Source organism: Ambystoma mexicanum, chromosome 8 (assembly GCF_040938575.1).
Source record: "Ambystoma mexicanum isolate Mex_15411 chromosome 8, UKY_AmexF1_1, whole genome shotgun sequence".
Classification (NCBI taxonomy): domain Eukaryota; kingdom Metazoa; phylum Chordata; class Amphibia; order Caudata; family Ambystomatidae; genus Ambystoma; species Ambystoma mexicanum.
Window position 1 is genome coordinate 1,423,324,548 of NC_090929.1, and position 22,343 is coordinate 1,423,346,890.

Sequence of the window (22,343 nt, forward strand, 5' to 3'; positions counted from 1 at the left end):
TTGATGTTACGGGTGCCCCGGCTAGCTTGGGCCCTCGTTGGACACTATGGTTGGAAATGCTCGACATGTATTTCAATGCTCTGGGAGAAGTTAATGACCATGCCAAAAAGTCAACACTCCTGTATTCAGCAGGGCCTGTGGTATACAAAATATTTAAAATGTTGCCCGCAGGGATAACTCTAACAATGCCACAAAGAATGCTCTGAGCGAATATTTTACACCTATGGTGAACCTGGACTATGAGCGATTCAATATGTGCTCAGCCAAGCAAAAGGAGGATGAATCCCTAAATGCTTTTCATGGCAGACTCCGGCACCTGGCGGCGGCGTGCCAAGGGGAAAATGAGGAAGAAGTAGTCCGCCAACAGCTTATTCAATGGTGTTCGTCCAGCAAAATGAGATGTCAGATTCTGAGGGAACGTGGCATCATGCTGACTATCATTCTTGAAATGGGCTGGTCCCATGAATTGTCAGATGTGAGAGCTTCGAAGATGGAGCCAGCAATGAAGTCGCTAAAACTGGAGGAAGCCTATGATAAATAGACAGCAGGCGTGGAATTCGGCCAGGAAACCTACATGGGTAAAGAAGGAGAAAGAGAAGGAGCCTGTAACAACTCCGATATGTCTCCAATGTGGATATGATCTGCCACAAGAGGCGAGCTGTCCTGCGAAGGGACATACACGTGGGAGGTGTACAATAGTGAATCACTTTGCAAGAGTATGCTGTGCCTCTGTGCAGACCACCATTACCCTATGTCCAGCTTGACTGTGCTTGCCAGCTGCAAGACCATCAGCTAAAGTGGCAATACTCGAACCATTGGCTGACTAGAACCAGTACCAGGGTGAGGACAAGGATGACGAAGAGGTCATTTTCTTCATCTCGAGTGTGAAATTACTAAACAAGAAAAATAAACATCAGCCAAGGTGCACAGTAAATGTGCATGCTGCGGAAGTCCGGGTGCTAATAGATACAGAGGGTTCCGTCAATGTAATGGCGCACTCTCAATACACTTCGTTAAGTGAGTCCCTTGAGTCTGAGTGCATCCAGGGTGAAGATATTCATGTTTGGGGGCAAGGAACCCCCGCTCGAAGGAACATTTGTGTCAGATGTGACACACAATGAGAAGATGATCTGGGTGAAATTCTTTGTCACTAAAGTCAGTAGCGACACACTGTTGGGGTGCCTGGCAGCAGAAGCCCTGGGGATTGTGAAATACGCTTTCGGAGTATTTCAGGAAGATGTCCAGATGTTGGTGGAGCGGTTTGCGGAAGTGTTTGAGGAGATTGGCAAGCTGAAGGGTGATTCCATCCAATTGCATATTGACGAGTCCATGCATCCAGTAGCACTGAAACATCAGAGAATATAATTTCATCTGAGAAGCCTAGTGGAGAAGGAGCTGGACAACCTTGTCTTGCTGGACATAATCGAGACAGTGGAGGGTCCCACACCCTGTGTCTCTCACCTTTGTTATTGCCCATAAACCCATACTGCCGCATTTAGTGCAGAACTGTGTAGATATGCACCTCCCTAACAGGAGCTGGCTGCTATGCACAAAGAAATGTTACAGTTAGTAGAGAACTCGAAACAGGGTGAGCATTATGCGCAGCTAAATGCCAAGAATAACTAAGTAAATACACATTTGGCATAGAAAGAAAGACAGTTGACTGAGAGTGAAGGAGAGGTCGTACTGAACCTGTAGGCCCTTTATCCGAGTTAGCGCTCTATGGGTGTCAGAATTCCTCTTCTTGGACTTGAACTTGTAGTGTAGAAGAATAATTCTTCCCACTAATGTACCACTTTGAATGTAAAATTAAACATACAAAGCAATCTATTAATTGAAAGATTGGATTCCCACCGAGACCTCGTGGCTGTAGAAAATAAACAACAGAGATATGTGATTAGAACAGCTCTGATTAAGATTTCAGAAAACAGTTCCCAAACATTAATCACACTAACCTGAATAATAACAACAGACTTGGAATGACTAACACAACTGGTTCTAGGGCGATATCCAAAGGATGTTCTGAAAGAAAGTTGAACACTATAATCCTATTTCCCTGAATCAGATAGAGAAAGACTAAATATAACAAGAGAAGAAAAAAAAATCTTACTTACCCAAAATATTACTTAGGTTAGACACGAAAATGCAGAACGCCCTTATTCAGCTGGAGGATTGGATTCAAAACTGTTCTACTGTTTAGAGACAGGTGCTGCTCTTGGTGGGCTGTGATAACGCGGATTGGTGCTGCTTCCGGCATTATAATGGAAGATCTCCCTCGGTGCAGCAGAGGCTGTCCCAGGGTGCAGCGGAGGCTGTCCCACGGAGCAGCAGCGGCTGTCCCACAGTTCAGTGGTTGCTGACCCACGGTGCAGCGGAGGCTGTCCCACGGAGCAGCGGAGGCTGTCCCATGGTGCAGAAGTTGTCACGCGGAGATGTGAACACTGTCTCGAATGAGTTAGTAAACAGATAGAATCGTAAACCAAAAGAGTATCCAAGTTCAATCAGGGTCGAAAACCAAGCGGACAATAAGGGAACAATAGGAGAAGATACCAGACGTAACCAAGGAACAAGAGCAAGAGTTCGTAACCAGGAAGACAGAAGGCAGCGAGGCAGACAAGGTAAATCCAAAAGCAAGTCAAGTCCAGAGCCGGGTCAAGAGGTAACGTAGTCAGAACAAGAGAAAAGGCCAAAAACCGAACGCCAAAAAAAGCTCGATCAGAAGCACTAAACCCAGGTGGAGGCGTGACTAAATAGCCAAGATCACATCACTAATGCTGTGATCCCACACGCACGTAGCTTCCCCTTAGCAACAAGTCACGTAGCTTCCATGGTAACCTCCATTCACTGCGGCGAGCCGCGCTCCGTGTTAATAAACCCCGTAGTCCAAGGTTTAGTCTGTTGTGTCTCCTTGTCGTTTGCACTGAACTAAGAACAGGGGGCCCATCTCGCACCGGTCTATGCATGACAATGGGATGGATGGGGATGCAGACTTTACTCTTACACCAATAGTAAGATTGACTCAGGAAGTTGGCAAATCCTTAGCTGTTTTATTAACAAGTATTTAAAACATGGAGTACAACGGACGTCAATGGACGGTCGCTCAAATCTCTCTCAAGAGTTCTCTCAAAGCATTTCATAAAAAATTACCTTTATATAGTGAGAAATCATCATACGCTGCAAAATAAGATAACCTACTTGGGATTGTGATAGGCTTAAACGGAACATCTAGGTATACTTTCTAAAGGGGATAGGGTTGTGATTGAGTCTCTAAGGCCAGGTGGACAATTATACCCACCCCTAGTGCAAGTCATCTTCGCTGTCATGAAATACACAACGTTTCATTGGCTTTCAAACTATAGGGCTCTTTGCTATGTGGCCCTCTATGATTGGTTGGCAGGCTTGTACCCTTTTGGAATGTTCCACTCGCTAGCAGCATGCAAGCTGGTACCCCAGGTTCTGGAGGGTTGGACTTGACCATGCCTTCGCACCCAATTAGCCCAACATCCATCATCACCCCTACTGTCTGCCATTCAAATTAGTCTTTGAACTCGGCCTTGCAAAGTGTCACTGCGCCTGCGAATAGAAGGGAGTGTGAGCATGGTCTTCTCTTCAAGTCTCAGTATAGCTTACCCGGAGTCTATTTTCATCTTGACCATGTGACAGGAGATTGTGTTGTGAGCTCCTTCTTCACAGTTAACACTATTAAATGAATAAACCTGGCACTTCTAGTGTTTTTCCATTACACATCAACAGGAGCATGTCTCGCTTCTCACGTCCATTGTATCTTCTCGATAGATAACCAGTTTCTTGGATGCCCCAACCCTTGACACTGGGCCAGACAACCTTTCTCAAATCTTCCCTCATCGTCACCTGTTTTCCTCTACTGCGTCATGCTTTCAGCTCTTCTGTTCATGGGGTCCTAGTTTGCTCAAATACGTCGTTGAACTTCCAGATTCTATACACATATATATAATGATGGCACCACCTGCATTCTATTCACTACGTATAGCCAGCCTTCATGATTACTTAGTCTACTTGCATTTCAGCATCTGTACAATTATAAAACGGCTTGCATTTTCTTCAGTGCTTTCCGCACGTGCAATCTGCACATGAAATGTTACTTAATTCCTTACTTTGCCATGAGATTCTATAAGGCCTATGTACTCTCTTCATTGGCATCTCTTCTGGCTGCGTCATTTCTACTTCATGTGACAACACCAGTCTCCTCTTTCATTCATCTTCACATTTTTATGGAACCTTCTTTAAAAGACTGTCATTTCTCCACGAGTACATCATATATTGCTTTCTCAATGGATACCTTGTTTCGAGGATTCTTCGCAGTATAGGGACCATTATTGGCATCGTGCATGTCACAATTTCCGGTTTCCAACACATAGGAAAAATGGGTCTGGGTCTTCCGGTAGAGGCACTTGGCTCCTCCTCTACACTCCCCCCTGTGGTTGATTCATCGACCACTCTCCCATCAGTCTTCACATCTAGACATCTTTGTTTGAAAAAGTACTTCTTCGGAGTCCATATCTTCATTGCTCCTTTCAGAGATCCTGCTGATTTCACATGGTCATCAACACCCCAGGTCATGTGAATACATTGTCCGTTCGGGCTGCAGTAGGTCCATAATCCCACATACTTGTGTTTTCTTGGAAACAAGAACTTTGTTCCCTCAGGTGCTAGAATACTTGCTTCTGTATACTTTCTGATTTCTTCATCTGTCAGCTCTTTGGGTCCAAACCCTGACTCGACATTGATCATGATCTTCATTCCTACTGCTTTCTTTGCCTTCTTCTTGCACTGTGTGATTATTATTCTGATCACACAGAATCCAAACATGATCATCACCAACAATGCTCTGAGGAACTTAAAATATTCGCCATCCAATGTGGAACCCATGAGAAGATTGACGCAAACCAGCTGTCATCTGCAATATCTTCTATTTCATCTTCCATCTTGATGTGCAAGTTCGTCAGCATCATTATGACCTCTGTCAAGGTCCCATTCTCGTCATTGTGAGAAAGTATGAATGTGCAACATGATTCTCCGATTTTTGCACAAATACCTCCATCCATAGCAGTAATAATGTCCAGGACATAGCTATTCTGCAGGGTCATCAGTCTTATGGCTCTCAATTCTTCCTTGAAAGCATCAAATCCCTTTATGGTAGTGTTGATCGTCTGCAGGAGCTCCCATCTGGTAATGTGTAACCATTTGGCATTCGCCATCATCTGGATCCGTGGCATGAAGATTGTTGTGAATACTGCCGAAGTCTGACTGAAGAACCTGTGTTCGTATGGAATAGAATGAAAGGCTTCTATCGATTTAGCTGAAAAGCAATTCTCCCGCTTTGTTCGATTGAGAAATTAAACTGATCTCCTCTTTCTCATGTGAGCTTCTGCTTTTGGAAACTCTCCAATATTCAGGTCACTCTTTGGAATCACCAACACTGGAACATGAACAATCACTATAGAACAAAGCCCTCCCCAGTCCTTGGGCAACTTCATGTAAGCTCTGGATCCACAGGCCCAGTAGTGGTCATTATCACTACTGTTCCATCCTTCATTCCTGGTAAATCGAAAATTCGACTGCACTGCTGATTCATTCCAACCTTTCTTGTGCCATTGTTTATGAAACATAGTTCTGCACTGGGTAGAGGCACTATCTGCAGCGGGCCTCCTTTATCATCAACCCATGTCAGCAATTTTGCAATCTTTGGCCACTAATGTTTGCATTCTTTCTCTGCAGTATTTAACTGGCTCATAGTATCCTGTAAGGGCTGGCGCTTCACACACAATCAGGCCTTCTTCCCATCCATCTGGAGAAAGTACAATTCCCTTGATTTGCAGATGACCTCTCTCCTTGCATCTTCGTATTTCTTCAAAGTTATTTCCTTGACAATTGCGTGTTTTGTTTATCTCCCATCTGATTCCTGCTCCCTTCATTCCAGGCTGTTCATATCTTATAACATGATCTCTGGGGTTGTGCTCTCGTCTTCAAATCATGCACATAATCATCTTCTTCTGGAGCTGTCCACTCATTTACCCAATCCAAGGATGCTGTTTGACCCTGGAACTGACCTTTCATATGGCAGAGTGCAAGGTGCGTCAGGCAGTATGCTTTCTGGGCTGCTACTTCTATAGCTATGAATATCTTAGAATTCCCCATAGCATAAGGTAGGAGAGCGCAAACATAGCAACTCTCCTTAGATGTTCTTTTTCCCACCTCTTTCATGTGCTGATACCACATATTATTCCCCATATGAGCTGTACTGTCTAGATAATTATTTAACTCCTAATCATCTTCCCTTGTGCCTCTCCTGTGTCTCCCTCTTGCAAGGAGGGTGCGTGCATAATGCTCATGAAGTACATCAATAAGGGTCCTTCCTACAGGGGGAATCACGTGTCACTGGTGTAGGGATAATCACAAATGGCCTTGGTCTCTCTATAACAGATAATTCTGCATAGGTCACTGGAGTGGGAAGAATCAAAGGGACTTCTACCTTACTTGGACCAATGAAGTAGACAGTATGGATTAGCAAAATCAGAAAAACAATAATAAATGCTGAGCACGCATACATTATGCACCAATATATTAATCCCCAACATTTATGATTCGCCACACTTTGTTGAGTTTGCTCACTTTTCAAAACTGTACCACTCCCAACATTCCTCATTGTGCCTGTGTACTGCTTTAAAGAAGGAAAAACCCTTTTTAATCAGGCAACCTTGTTAAATGATCAGGTAATTGCGGGATATGTTTAACTATCGCCGCAAGCAGCCTCCTAATCGCACAACCACGCCAAACCACACCTACCTAACCTACACCTGCATAAATGCATAATGTAATGTACTGTTTCACCTAAATGCATAATGTACGCTACTGTTCCTGTAACTAAGTGTAACTACAAGTAACAGCGCCGCGATGCCTAGGGGCTGCCATGTGCGCTATACAAATGTAAAAATAAATAAATATTACAGTGGGATTTTAGATCTAGTTATGAGAGGGCACTTTCCATGAGAACAGTCGCTGGCAGCAGCCGCGTTCGCAATAGAAAAGTCAACTAGTATTTTGATGGGGTGTTCTATGACATTTTGGTTGAGCATGCTTTGTGTGCCATTTTGGAGAAACTTAAGGGTACATTGACATCTCAGAGGGCTTCCGCATGTGAGGTAGTTATATCTAATCCCGCAATCAAAATAGTCAGGTATAAAATAGTGAACCCTGCCACGTTTGTAGCTGAGCCTGTGGCAGAGGGTGAGCATGTGCATGATTGTGCTAATTACAAAGAGTTCTATGATGACATTCCACGCGTAAAGAAAATGTGTTCACAGGGGGGTAGATTCTCTTCATTGATGGGTCTTCAAAAATGTATCAAACTGATTGGGAAAGGCGTTCCGGTTCAGCTGTTGTAAGACACAGAGCCAATGGTGATTTTGAGGTTGTAACAAGTGCAAGGCTACGTCTCACTTTTCAGCCCAATCAGCAGAATTAGTGGCGCTTATTGTCGTGCTCAAGAATCATGCAGGGCAGGAAGTGACGGTGTATAGTGACTCCGCCTATGTGATGTCAACCATGCACTCAGGGCTAGCACATCAGAAAAGGAGGGGCTACGTCCAAGGGGACGGCACTCCAGTGCAACACGCAGCATTACTGGACAGGCTTATCAAGGCACTACAACTCCCAGTAGCCATTGCAATAGTTAAATGTGAAGGACATACTACGCGGAATTGACTTTATCTCTCACAGGAATGAAGCCGCAGACAAAGAGGCCAAAAGGGTTGCATATTCACCAGATATTTCAGGTTTTAATACTCCAGATGTAAAGGAAAAAGTAGTCACAATTATGATTGTAAATGAAGGGTTTAATCATTTATCAAGAACACAGTTGATGGAGGTTCAGGGCAGTGCACCACAGGAAGAGCAAGAATTGTGGAATCAAAGGGGGTGTTATTTATCCCCCTGTGAAGCATTGTGGTGACAGGACAGCACTGGAAAGCTGGTGATGCCTGTAGCCTTGTTAAGGGTAGCGCTTGAACAGCTGCACTACCTTGCGCATGTAACTAGGGAAAGCCTTGCAGCAGCTATTGCAGAGGAATGGTTCATACTGAACCTGTTAGAACATGTTGCACTTTATGTAGTTAATTGCATTGTATGTCAAAGGTTTACCACTTGGCATACACTGCGAACAATCATAGAAGTGATTCCTCAACCGAACGGTCCTTTTCGGCATTTACATATTGACTATAGAATATGCTGCAAGCATGTAGTGGATACAGGTATATGATAGTGGTGGTGTGTCCCTTTTCTAGGTGGATTGAAGCAGGTCCTTGTACACACCCTGATGCTACTTGCCCAGCAAAGTTTTTAGTCCAAGAAGTCTTTCCCAGATGGGAAATATGTGAGGTGCTGAGAGCCGACAATGGGGCCTATTTTGTTAATGAAGTATTTGAACAGATTAGCCTATTGCTTAGTGTAAATGACAGGTTTTCTTCTGCTTATTACCCGCAAGTGAATGGAATATGTGCGAGTCATTAAAGCAGGGATGGCTGTTTTGTCTTCCCCTTGCATTATATGCATAAAGGAATCAACCTGGGTCGGACCACCACTGCACACCCACAGGCTAGTGACAGGAAGGCAGATGAGAATGCCTTTGTTTCCATGAACGAGTACCAGAAGTGATATCCAGAAGACTGCAGAAATGTTAGGAAATGAGTTACGTGCTTATTTGACATGTATGACCGCTAGTATCTCTGTCATTTCAGATCAACTCAAGCGTAAGGGGGGTTGGTCTCAGGACACAGATGAAGACCATTCAGCTACCAGAATTTAAGAAGTGGCACAAGCCCCGTTTTAGTGGTCCCTACATTGTTGAGAATATTACTCCCTCAGCAGTAAAAGTCCAAGAGAGACGCACCTGGATCCCCCTAAGTGATGTAAAGCCTTACGCGGTTGAAACCGAAGCACCCCCACCCATTGATTCGGAAGCAAGGCAAGAAGAAGAGGTTTAGGATGTGCAGACTCGATCGATGACAAGGAAGAAGGACGCTAAGATTGCTGACTAAATAAATGCAAGTGTGCAATGGACTATGGCTCACCCGAGACACTCTTTATAGATATTATAGCAGGAGTGCAAAGCAAAGTTCTTGAATCACAGGAATCTTTGAATTGGACTTTAGAAAGTGTTGATGTGATAAATATGCCAAATCTGGAGTTTGAGTGTGATGACTGGAAAAGTGAGCAGTTTCCAGATTTGTTCCTCACTGCATTTGTCTTTGGGTAATCTCATGGTCCTGCCAGATGCAGATGCCCATAGACTACTTCATGCTGTCTTTGTTTACATACTTCAAGCTTATCCTGCTCTTGTTGGGCATAGTACTGATATACATGATTTTCTGCAAGATCCTAAGCCTGAGCTCTCTTAAATTTGGGCACTGTGAGCATGTTCGCATAAGGTGTTCTAGTAGGTCTGGTTGTGAAGATGGGGTGGACTTTTTCAGAGAGGTAGGTGGGAGTGGTTAGGTGAATACATGTGTGTGTCAGTGCAAGGGCTTTGAAGATAATTCTCTCTTTGATAGGAAGCCACTGTGCTTCTTTCCTTTCATCTGTGATTTGCTGTCTTTTAGGGATGCCTAGGGCTGCTCATAGGGCATTATTTTGAATGACCTGGAGTTTAGCCAAGTTTTTAGTGGAGGTTCCTAAGAAGAGGGCATTACAGTAGTCCAATCTTGATCCAGTAATGGCTTGTGCGATGGTAATGGAGTTTTCTTTAGATAGGAATGGTCTGGCTGCTGTCATGAGTTTAGCGTGGTAGGCTGCCGCAAAACCGATAGCATTGATCTGCCTGGTCATTGATAGTTTAGAGTCAAGGTAAACTCCCAAAGTTTTTACTGCACTGGCAACTGGGATTCTGATATTGTCGATGCTGAAGTGGCTGAACTTAGGGTCTAGGTTCCTGAGTGTATCTCTGGTGCCAACTAGGAATAGCTCAGTTTTGTCTGAGTTCAGGCATAATCCGTTTACAGCCATCCAGGTTTGGATTGTGTTGTAAATGTCATTTAGGGTAATGGAGTCAGTGTCATTATTTGTACTCCAATGTAGACCTCTGTGTAAACACCGCTGTCATGACTGTCTCATTCATATGTGAGAACAAAAAGAATTCCTCAACATAGTTGGCAATTCCTAAAACTGGAGCGTACAAATCGCTTTCTTCAATTCTTCAAACCCTTCCTCCATTTCCTCAGTCCATTCTATACTTTCATTGTTCACTTGTGCTGTCTTCAGAGCCTGCAAAAGGGGTCTTGTATATGAACTATAATCAAATACCCACGCTCTAACATAGTTGCATAATTCCAAAAACGGCTGCATTTGTTTTATCGTGTGTAGTTTTGCTGTTTTCATAAACGCCTCAGCTCTTTCAGGTGTGACTCTCTTACCTTCATGTGAAATTAACTGACCTATGAACAACACCTCTTCTTGACAATATTGCAACTTCTGCTTGTCATCTTTATATCGCTTGTCTGCTAGAATAGTCATTAACTGAATTGAATGTTGTCTGCACTCATCTTCTGTTATGCTGCAAACTAAAATGTCATCTACGTACTGTAGCATAAAACTTTCAAATCAATATTGCCTATGTCTATAGGACCGTATTAAAGATCGATGGAGACTCAGAGTACCCTTGAGGCAAACGAGTGCTATTCAGCTTAATTTGGTGAAACGTAAATGACGTAAGGTCTTGGGAGTCCTTATACAATGGGATTGAGAAAAACACATTTTTAAAGTCAATCACTGTGAAATATTGTGCCTCTGATGAGATACTACATAGTATCATTGCCGGATTCTGAACTAAAGGAAACTCTGCTTCCACAATCTGGTTAACTGGTCTCATATCTTTAATAAATCGCCACAACTCTCCCTTTCTTAATCGGTTACAATGCAGTATTACACAGTGACTCACATACCTTGTTACATCAGGGCTGATATAGTCTTAAAAATACCCTCCTCCGCCTCTCGAGACATTAGGTACTTTCTTGCTCGAGGTAAAATTGCTCCTGGCTTCAACCTTCTCTATCCCCTTCAATAGGAGTAGCACTTTTTCCAAATCTTCATCAAAAAATGCTGGGCACTGCCGCACTATCACCATTCGCTGTGAGGTCTCTCTTTTCCCTATTTTAATCCAATATGTAATACTCATATCGAATATTACTTCATCATCTGATGGATCATCTCTGAACATGTCTTTGTCTGTGACGTCAGTCAATCCATACCCTTCCCCAATGGCAATCACTGTTCTCCATGGCCTGCCCTCATCATCTGTTCCTTCGAGCATGGCCAATTCCCCTCGTACTATGGCTGCATTTAACACTAGGGGAATAATTTGTCCCCCCTCTTCATCCATAGGTATCTGTGGCCTGAACAAAAACTCATCAGGTATTCTCATAATCTTTCCCACTAGGCCGGGTAGCCATGGCAACAAAATGCATACCCCATAAAGAAAGACTTATGGCTCGAATGGCATTCCTCGCAGAGCCATTTGCCCTGTAAACCCCAATATACATTTGCCACGTTCATATAATGTATCCCTGGAGTAGAACACACTATGCCTTCATCAGTGAAAGAAATTGTCATATTTAGCTTTGACATTAAATCTCGTCCTAGAATATTAACCGGTGTCTGCCTTGAATACAATAATGGAACAGACATGTTACACTCTCCTATGGAGACTGGTAATTCATCAGTAAAAGGAACTCGACTTGTAGCTCCAGAGAAACCTTGCACATTCATGGTCTTCCCCAACATTGGATATTTCCCCTCTTGTATACATGAACGAGAAGCCTCAGTGTCTACTAAAAAAGAAAAAGAATTTCCTCCTATCGTCACATCAACCCTTGGTTCCTCTTGAGGGTCTGGTGTCACCTATGGTACTGAACATATCAAGTCGCCCTGTGAGCTGTCCTATTGTCGGTACATGCTTATCCCCGTACCTGTAAAAGGACTTCCTCCTACCAGAGTGACACCCCCTAGTCCAGGTGTAAATAACTGTCCCGAATTTGCATTCTGCTGTATCTGCATGGTTCGTGCTGTGGCTGCCCTTGCAGTGGATTCAAAGGTGCTTGCTGTGGTTGCAAAGCCTGTTGCATTTGCAGCACTTGTGCTTGATACACTGTCTGATCTTGGGCAAACCCATCCCTAGTTTGTGAGCTATATACTGGAGGATTAGCTGTCCCCTCTCTTGAGAACTGTCCATTCTGTACATATCTTGGCTTCCACACTTGTGCGCAATGTGCCCGGTCATTCCACATGTCCAACATACAGGAGGAGGAGGAGCTCCTCTGACTAGCCCCCCTTGATTAAATCCTTCTTGCACATTATGATTATCATTCTGCACATTCTGAAACCCACCTTGGTTATTTTGAAAACCAGCCCTTCCTCTGTAGCCCATTCCTCTGCCTCGTGGCATAAACCCATCCCCTCCTTGATCCATTTGGCATTCATTATTCGCCTGCGATGTACCCACTGTTTGTTGCATTCCCAATCATTCTCCACTTGTTAGTACTGCTCCTTCTAAGGCGTACTTTGACAATTTCTCCTGAACTAACTTGGCTTCCTCAGGTTTTCTAGCATCTTCCTTCTTCTTATTTTTCCTCTTGTAACAGCCGGCAGTGATGCACTATAGTCAACTGTATTTCTGCCCATGGCTTCGCTTCCATTCCCACTCATTTATTAAACTGTCTCTATACCTGTTCCGGCAATCCCTGACATAAAATGTGGTAGAATACTGCCACTGATTCTCCCCATGGCTCCTGCATTTCAAGAGTGCACTGTTCCTGAATACTTTGAATATAAGCAAGCAGATCTTCATCATCTTTCATCTTGCGTACCATAATTTCACCCATATCTGATGTATCAGGATACTGTACCCAGAGTGCCCTCCAGACATCTGCTCTACAATTGTTAAATGGTGCTCCATTGTGTGCTGTATTCTGTGCCGTGACACTTGAATAACCTGCTCTCGTCCAAATGTCATCAGCCCTTTCCCCAAGAATGGCTGCTATGAGACCCTTAATGTCCCCTATTGCCCGTGTCATCTTTTGTAGCTCATAAATCCATTTCCCTGCACACGTTGTTAAACCAGGAAGTTTGCATCTTAAGTTATGTTTTGGCAGCATCTTGCCTAGATGCATCAATTGACTGTCAATACTTACCGTTAGTTACACAGATACATTTCAGAAACACAACAAATATGAGCGCGTCCCAACCTTTGCTGCTCAAAGCATCCATTTCTCAATTATCTCAATTTATCTGTTCAGTCGGCACCGAAAATGACCTAAAATAGATAACAACTTTTTATCTCTTCTTTAACCTCACAGTTTTATCCTCATCGCTCTTTGACCCCTTTTCTCAATTACAAAATACACAAACAGAGAAGCTAGTCTACTTTTCACATATACACCATGGTATTCCTTTTCTCCTAGCCTCTAAAATACCCCAATTGGAGTTTGAGTCATTCCCTGTTATAAACCTGTTTGTGTGCCGCCTATTTACTCCCTTGGGGATTTGAAAGGACTCCTTCTAGACCTGTCTCGAGGTAGGAAACCGGGCTTTATAAAACGCTTCTCATTTAAACGCTCCTTGTTATATACTAAACAAACCCCCCATTACTTTTCCCCGTTACCACAATCCCATCCTCTTATTTTGCCAGTCCCCTCAATCTACTCACCATTCATTCGTCAACTCAAGGTCCTCGGTATCATCTCCCCTCCACCAACCGACCACTGTCCCCTTCAGTCCGCTCAGCGCCTGTGGAAACCAGAAGGGATTTCATCAAAGAGGGACCCGTCCCAACTGTATCGATCTTCTTGCAAGAATTCTATATCGGTTGCTCTCCACAGGAAACTTTGCAATCTTCCAGCTAGATGGCAGAGGGTGACCTATTATCCAAAAATGTTGAGCCAAACAAATGGATGGGTCTTTTAATGAAACCATCCTCCCTCTTCTACCACGTGAACCCGTAGGCCCTTTAAGCGAGGTAGCGCTATATGGGATGGATGGGGATGCGGATTTTACTCTGATACCAATAATAAGACCGACTCAGGAAGTTGCCAAATCTTTAGCTGTTTTATGAACAAGTATCTAAAACAGGGAGTACAACGGACGTCAACGGACATTCGCTCAAATCTCTCTAAAGAGTTTTCTGAAAGCATTTAATAAAAAATGACATTTATATAGTGAAACTCGTCATACTTGAAGCCATACTACGTGGCAAAATATGAAAACCTACTTAGGGTTGTGATAGGCTTAAGGGGAACATCTAGGTATACTTTCTATTGGGGGTAGGGTTGTGATTGGATCTCTGAGGTCAGGTGGACAACTATACCCACCCCTAGTGCAAGTTTTCCTTGCTGTTAAGAAATACACAATGTTTCATTGGCTTTCAAACTACAGGGCTTTTTGCTATGTGGCCTTCAATGATTGGTTTGGAGGGTTATACCCTTCTGGAATATTCCACTCACTAGCAGCACGCAAGCAGGTAACCCAGGTGCTGGAGGGTTGGACTTGAACATGCCTCTCTGCCCAATTAGACCAACATCCATCATCACTCCTACTGACTGTCATTCAAATTAGTCTTTGAACTCGGCCTTGCAAAGTATCACTGCGCCTTACAATAGAAGGGAGTGTGAGCATGGTCAGTCTCTGTGTAGCTTTCCCAAAGTCTATTTTCATCTTGAACATGTGACAGGAGACCGTGTTTTGAGCTCCTTCTTCACATTTAACACTTTCTTGAATCTTCCCTCATCGTCAGCTGTTTTCCTCTACTGCGCCACGCATTCAGCTCTTATTTTCATGGGGATCTAGTTTGCTAAAATACGTTGTGGAACATCCAGATTCTATACATATATATATGGCGGCACTGCCTGCAGTCTATTCACTACATACAGCCAGCCTTCATGATTACTTAGTCTACTTGCATTTCAGCATCTGTACAATTATAAAAAGGCTTGCATTTTCTTCAGTGCTTTCCACACGTGCAAACTTCATTCTGCACATGAAATGTTACTCAATTCCTTACTTCACCATCAGATTCTTTAAGGCCTGTATACTCTCTTCATTGGCATCTCTTCTGGGTGCGTCATTTCTGCTTCATGTGACGTCACCAGTCTTCTCTTTCATTCATCCTCACACTTCTTCCAGAACCTCCTTTAAAAGACTCTAATTTCTCAGCGGATACATCATATAGGGATTTCTCAATGGATACCTTGTTTCGATGATTCTTCGCGGTATAAGGACCATTATTGGCATAGTGCATGTCGCAATTTCCGGTTTCCAACATATGGGCAAAATGGGGGTGGGTCTTCGCTAGAGGCACTTGGCTCATCCTCTACAGTACGTTTAAAAATGGTTTTGTAGATAGTTCAAAAGGATAGAGACCTTGCCTTTTCAGGAATGCAGACACTCCGCAGATGTGGTAGTCAGTCCTCTGGGGAATTACAGGCACTTGAGGATGAGATATTTAAACTGATGGATAAAAACGTGAAAAAGCTTGAAGCTATTGATCATTTTAAAATGCAAATTACAGAAATGAGTGAGGTAATGACTAATCTAAGAAATGAAAATTCTACACTATATAATGAAACACAAGAGCTAAATGCACAGTGTGGGGAAATAAGGCGACAAAATTTGCATGCCAGGGATGTCAGGAGTACAGAGATGCTTCCTCCCTCTGAACAGCAGAGCATTACCCTCACTGAGACTGAATGCAGCCACAGTCTGCGAAATTTGCCAACTTCTATTCACTCAGCAAGTGGCTGTTCTCAAGTACTCAGGGCTGAGTCTGATTACCCAGAACAGAGAAAGGGTGGGTCAAAATGAGGCACCATGCAATGCACCATGTAATTTATTAAAAATCATGAAGAATATCAAAAGCTTGATGCGACCATTCAAAAAAATATTCAGATGTAAGCATCGAGGAACACTTTGAATCTATTATTGAGTTAGTTGGGTATCCCCAAGGATCAATTTTCCAGATTCTTTCACCTTACTATGGAGCCCAGTTCTGCTATCTTCACACAGAGTTTAGGGAATTTACCATGGGATGAATTTGAGAGGGATATTAGAAAACAATTCTCACCATATGGCTCTATACAAGATGCCAAAAAAGCAGCCTATAGCATAACAGCTCAGAATTGTACGATCTGACCGGAAAAAAGGTCAGACTGTACAAAAAGTCCAAAAATGCATACCACCAAAGGTCAGAATACCAAAAGTTTGAACCTTTGGTGGCATGCATTGTAGGTAAGTAAAAGAAAAGTGACTTAAATTATGCAAAAAACAAGTGGGGTTCTGGGCAGTCCCTCTGCCAGACATTAGTCTTGGCTACGAGAGCCTTACCCAGATTCTTTAGCTCACTATCTTTCACAGAGGAGAAATATCCAAAACATATCAGTCTTTGTCCTGCCCTGGGGCAGTTCAGCACCGAAATGCTAGGCAATTCTCCTCTGAACAAGAGTACCAACAGCAACCGTAGACACGTGTTTCTGTCTGGTTGGACCTCATTAGTGGGGTGGAGCTGTGCCTCTCTAAGAATAGTGAGTAAGGGGTCCACGTCTGGATTCCCCTAGTAACTTAGGGTTAAACCCAAAGCTACTTAAATTATGCAAAAAACACAGGGGGGTCCTAGGAAGTCCCTCTGCCAGACATTAGTTCTGGTTACAAGAGCCTTACCCAGATTCTTTAGCTCACAATCTTTGACAGAGGAAAATATCCAAAACATATCAGTCTTTGTCCTGCCCTGGGGTAGTCCAGCACTGAAATGCTAGGCAATTCTCCTCTGAACAGTACCAAGAGCAACCCCAGACATGGTTTGGTCTGGTTGGACCTCATCAGTAGGGTGGAGCTGTGCCTCTCTAAGAATAGTGAGCAAGGGGTCCACGTCTGGATTCCCCTAGTAATTTAGGGTTAGACCCAAAGCTACTTAAATTATGCAAAGAACAAGGGGGGTCTTGGGAAGTCACTCTGCCAGACATTAGTCCTGGTTACGAGAGCCTTAGCCAGATTCTTTAGCTCACCATCCTTCATAGAGGAGAAATATCCAAAACATATCAGTCTTTGTCCTGCCCTGGGGCAGTCCAGCACCAAAATGCTAGGCAATTCTCGTCCGAACAAGAGTACCAACAGCAACTCCAGACATGTTTCGGTCTGGTTGAACCTCATCAGTACGGTGGAGCTGTGCCTCTCTAAGAATAGTGAGCAAGGGGTCCACATCTGGATTCCCCTAGTAACTTAGGGTTAGACCCAAAGCTACTTAAATTATGCAAAAAACAAGGAGGGTCTTGGGAAGTCCCTCTGTCAGACAGTAGTCCTGTTTATGAGAGCCTTACCCAGATTCTTTAGCTCACCATCTTTCACAGAGGAGAGATACCCAAAACATATCAGTCTTTGTCCTGCTCTGGGGCAGTCCAGCACCGAAATGCTAGTCAATTCTCCTGTAAACAAGACTACCAACAGCAACCTCAGGCACATTTTCTGGTCTGGTTGGACCTCATCAGTAGGGTGGAGCTGTGCCTCTCTAAGAATAGTGAGCAAGGCGTCCACATCTGGATTCCCCTAGTCACTTAGGGTTAGACCCAAAGCTACTTAAATTATGCAAAAAACAAGTGGGGTCCTGGGAAGTCCCTCTGCCAGACATTAGTCCTGGTTACGAGAGCCTTACCTAGATTCTTTAGCTCACCATCTTTCACAGAGGAGCAATATCCAAAACATGTCAGTCTTTGTCCTGCCATTTCGGTGCTCGACTGCCCCAGGGTTATAAGACAGAGAAGAAGGAAGGAGAGAGAAAAAAATAAAGATTGGATGGGAGAAGAAGGAACCAACAAAAGAAAAAGAAGAAATTGAATGAGTTGGGGTGGAGCTGGTGAAAGGTGGCCCAACTTACAGGGTTACCCTTTAAGTATACTGGTACCCCTAATCACGCTCACACCAGATTAAAGTTCACCCAATTAGGGAATTAAGGCCAAGAGTCTTTATCTTTCAAGGATAACAAATTTAATCTTTACAGAAATGAGGATGGGGGCAAAGAACTCTACTCCCCGAACGGTATTCTGTCCCTCTTCCGTGGCTGGCCCCTGCAGACTTGTGCCAGGCAGGCAGCTTAAATACTCCTGACTTGATCACTAGATATTGGCATGGCTCATCCAAAACTGTGCTTCTTCCCTTACAAGGGATGCTGCAGTCTTCCTTCTTGCATGGCCGGGTTTCCATTTAGGACAAACTACTTAGCATATTGCTAGCTATGCAAGAATACATTGTAGCTCCTGTTTATCATCATTTTGCTATATTATAAAACATTTATATATATATAAACACATTTTCCCGTCATACTCTCCATACTTCAATCAATATACTCATATTTTATCTGGTCCAGTAATTCCCCTTAAAACCTTGTTTTTCATAGTACTTTATGTTGTGCATTGAGTCTTTAGCCTGCATGGGCTTTTGATGGACAGGGAACAGCTGGTTAGCTACCTTGTGCTCTCTGCCAGAGCTAACCGGACACCACAGCAATGCCTGCAGTCTATTTTGAGCACAGGCTGCATTCTTTCCGGGAAAGGCGGGGGAGTGTTTTTGACTCATACCATGCTAAGAACTGCATATGTTTTAACATTTACAAATTAATTTAGCTAATGGTTATTTACACCTTATTTTTAAATACCAACTATCTTCATTTAATGCCTGGCCACGTCTGTGTGTATTTTTGCATGAAAAAAGCTTTCTCAGTGCTATAGTGCTTAGAAAACAGTCAACAGAAGTCTTGCCTAATTGTAAAGGTCTTGGGGGTGCTGGAAGGTGCTGGCTCCTCCCTAACATTCCCCCCTTTCGTTACTTCTACAGTAACAAACTCATCCCCACCCAACATATCTACAACCCCAGAAATATTAGTTTGAGTTTCGCTGTTTATTGTAAGGCAAGGTGTTTTAGATCCCCCAATTGATACCATCATCCTTGCACTATTAGGGACTATATGAACACAACATCAGAGACCCAATTGGCATGTGCAGAAGAGGACCAAAACGAATACAATACCAGGAACCAATATTTTTACTGCTGCCTCCTGCCATAACCGGACCCAATCAAAGGCAAGCGATAGCCAATCCGTGTTCTGAACTCCACCTTCTTTCTTCATTTGAACACCTAGATTGTGCACCGCCTTGATGACGTGGGATAGTGACCCATTCTCAGCATCCTCTGGGGGTATAAAAGTACAGCAGCTGCTTGTACCCCAGGAGCCAAAAAAGATGAAAAGAAAGTCTTGGCTGAGCTAAAAAAAAGCTGATACTCGTCAGGTGTTCCTCTGAGCAGTGCAGAAGAGTCTTTTGAGACAGTTTGAGCTCTTCTTTCTTCCCTCTGTAGAAATCATCCTTTTTCTGGCAGAATACCAAATTGTTGTGTGATCAAGCTTCTTTAGGTGCTGGAGTGGCTGTTGGCACCTTGACAGGCATTTCTTCTCCCTTCAGGTGTTCTTCCAAGATTACTAGTAGCACTGAGTGCAGAGTGGCCAATGAACCCTTGCCCCACCAAGATGGTAAGAGGTGCAAGTAGGCTTGTTGGCCACAAACCCAGTAGTAATCTATCACCGCTGCCGTACCTTTCATCATATCAGGGATCACAAGAGTGTGGTTAGACTCTGTGTTTGTGCCACCAGGAACTGCTCCTTCATTGAGTCTATGGCTCTATGTATTCACACTGGCTTCTTCATTGTAACAATGCTCCTCAACTGCACGCTGTGTGCCTGGAATGTGCCCTGTATCCCCCATAGTGCAAGATGTACCAGGCATTGTGCCTCTGTAATTGGGAATGGATGTGGAACTAAAACCGTACGAGCCCCGTGATGCATGTGGGATAAGTGCACACACGTAACAGCTTTCATGGATTATATTGCTGAATGTCAGAAATAGTGTCAAAGCCCAACCCCTTATATAAATCATACGTCATTCACACTTCCCGTTTCATTAGTCTAAGAAAACTTGTAGGGGTGGAAGGCAAAAAGTGAGCCATTTTGTATTTCCTTTTTTATAGACATATTCGCATTATTTTCCAACTTTCCAACCCCCTCTTGCCCTTATATGGCCATCCAATATAACAAACATACCTTCATCCACTCCACCAACCATGACCATTGTCACACAAAACAATTATGCTACTAAATTTTTAGAATAAAAAACATCTTTATTATCATTATCCCTACATAACAGAGAGGTTATCAGCCATCCTTGCTTATTCCTGGAGAGGAGAAAAAAGGTTATCAAGAAAGAGAGAAAGAAAGAGAAAGAAAGAGAGAGAAAGAGAGAGAGAGAGAGAGAGAGAGAGAGAGCAAAAGAGAGCGAAAGAGAGAGAAAGAGAGAGAGAGGACAGAGGGAAAGGGAGAAGGAAAGGGAAAGGGAGTGAGGGAGATGGAGAAAGAGTGAGGGAAAGGGAGAAAGAGCAGGGGAGATGGAGAGAGGGAGGAAGTATGGACAGGCAGAGGGAAAAGGAGATGGAGAAAGAGAGACCCTTTTCCACCAGGGCTGACACGGTCCTGGACCTTCAAAAATTGAAAATTGAAAAAATTATTAAAATAAAAAAACAATAAAAAATACAAAAATACAAAACAAAGAAAAATCAGGTATGTGCCACTGCACACAACTCTGGCATGGATCCTCAAAAATGTCTCTTCTTTGGCTTTGTCCTTCCTGAACTTTGCCTTGTCTCAGGTGCTCTTCGGACATCCGAGAGATGCACTCAATATCTAACTCCTTCATACGGATGGCGAGAGGAGTACAGAACACCACCTCATATGGACTTTCAAACCTGGGGCTGATCAGTTCCCCAGGTAATAATGGTTCAGTTGTAATATGAGCAATTCTATGTATAAAACCATGGTCTGGTTTTCTACAGGGGAGGTCACTATTTCTCCCCCCTTTTACCACACACCACTACCACCCCTGTGTGCCTCCGTCCCTTCCCCCATGTCAATTATTTATGATCCATCAATATATAATATGTCTCCTTCCGTCAATGCATGAGCCGTTCATCAGAGTGGGAAAACAAATAATACTCCTGTGTATAATTCGGAGTTGCTAAAACAGAGGCCATGCAAATAGCTTATTTTAAGTCCTCAAATTGTCATTTTGTCAGTCCATTTCAATTTACTTTTAAGTCCTCTGTCCTTCCCTGAGACTCTGTAACAGTGTCCCTGTGTAGACTGCATAGTCTAGGATCCATGCCTTACAATAATTACATAAACCCAAAAAACTGCTACATTTCCTTCACAGTACTGGGCCTAGGGGTGGCGCATACTGCCGCTGCCCTAGCTGGTAATATTTTTTCCCATTTACACAAAATGAGTTGTCCCAAGTATAGTCCCTCCTGCTGGCAGTATTGTAGCTTCTTTTTATCTGCCTTGTACCCTGAGCCAGCAATTGCAATAATGCAACAGAATCCCTCCTGCACTGATGTTAATTTTCACTACATACCAACCGATCATCCACATACTGGATGATTGTGCTGGGCACCTGACTTAAATGTAATCTGTACTGGGGTGTCACGACCCTCATCCCTGATCCCCACTGGCAAGCCCATTGGCCAGGTGGAATCAGGACTCGGATCTTAAATAAGGCCTGGCATCCACATCTCAGGCCCTCTTAGAGCCAGTCCTGGCGCCTTTGGTGCCAGGCTCATACACAGTGAAAGCCATCTGCTCAGGGAACTACTTTATTTAGGCTTTCATCCAACATGGAGGCATCCACATAGCTTGACTCCTAAGAACCAAGCTATGCGGTATAGTGTTTTGGGTGTGGTGGCCTAGGGACTACTTTACCTGGACTACTTTGCAGAGGCTATTTAAACCACACCCGAACAAGACAACACGCTTCGCGTTACTTTGCAGCTAGCAACGTGACACTCACCGTGTCCATTTTACTCACGAGCCTGGGAAATCAGAACCTGGAGAAAGACAAAAGAACATCGTTAGTAGCAGCATCGTACCTGCGATCTCCATCCTTCACTGCTCGCAGCCCCTGGGTGGCTCCGTTGGATCTGCGCTCCGCCCGGACCAAAGGACCTGAAAAAGGAAGAAAAGACATCATTAAAGGAGGTATTAGAGACATTTCAACCACGAATTACTTAAAAGACTTACCTGGCTGATCGCCTTTTGGCCGGCATTGCTCTGGGAATCCACACCCGCTGGGAGCACATCGTGACCTACGAAAAGGGAGAAAACACAGGTCAGCGAAGACAAGACATCGCAGCGCTGCGCATAGAACTTACTTACTGCATCATAGCTCTTATTGCGTGCC

At 43.7% G+C, this 22,343-nt stretch overlaps 1 long non-coding RNA gene across 1 annotated transcript in view; it reads right to left on the bottom strand.

Moving 5' to 3' along the window:
* LOC138473068 (uncharacterized) overlaps window positions 1-13,812 on the bottom strand; it is a 278,641-nt gene extending 264,829 nt beyond the window's left edge. The window contains exon 1 of the long non-coding RNA XR_011268719.1: window positions 13,733-13,812. This is a non-coding gene — a long non-coding RNA (uncharacterized lncRNA). The remainder of the gene's footprint in view (window positions 1-13,732) is intronic.
* Between the last annotated feature and the right edge of the window lie 8,531 nt (window positions 13,813-22,343).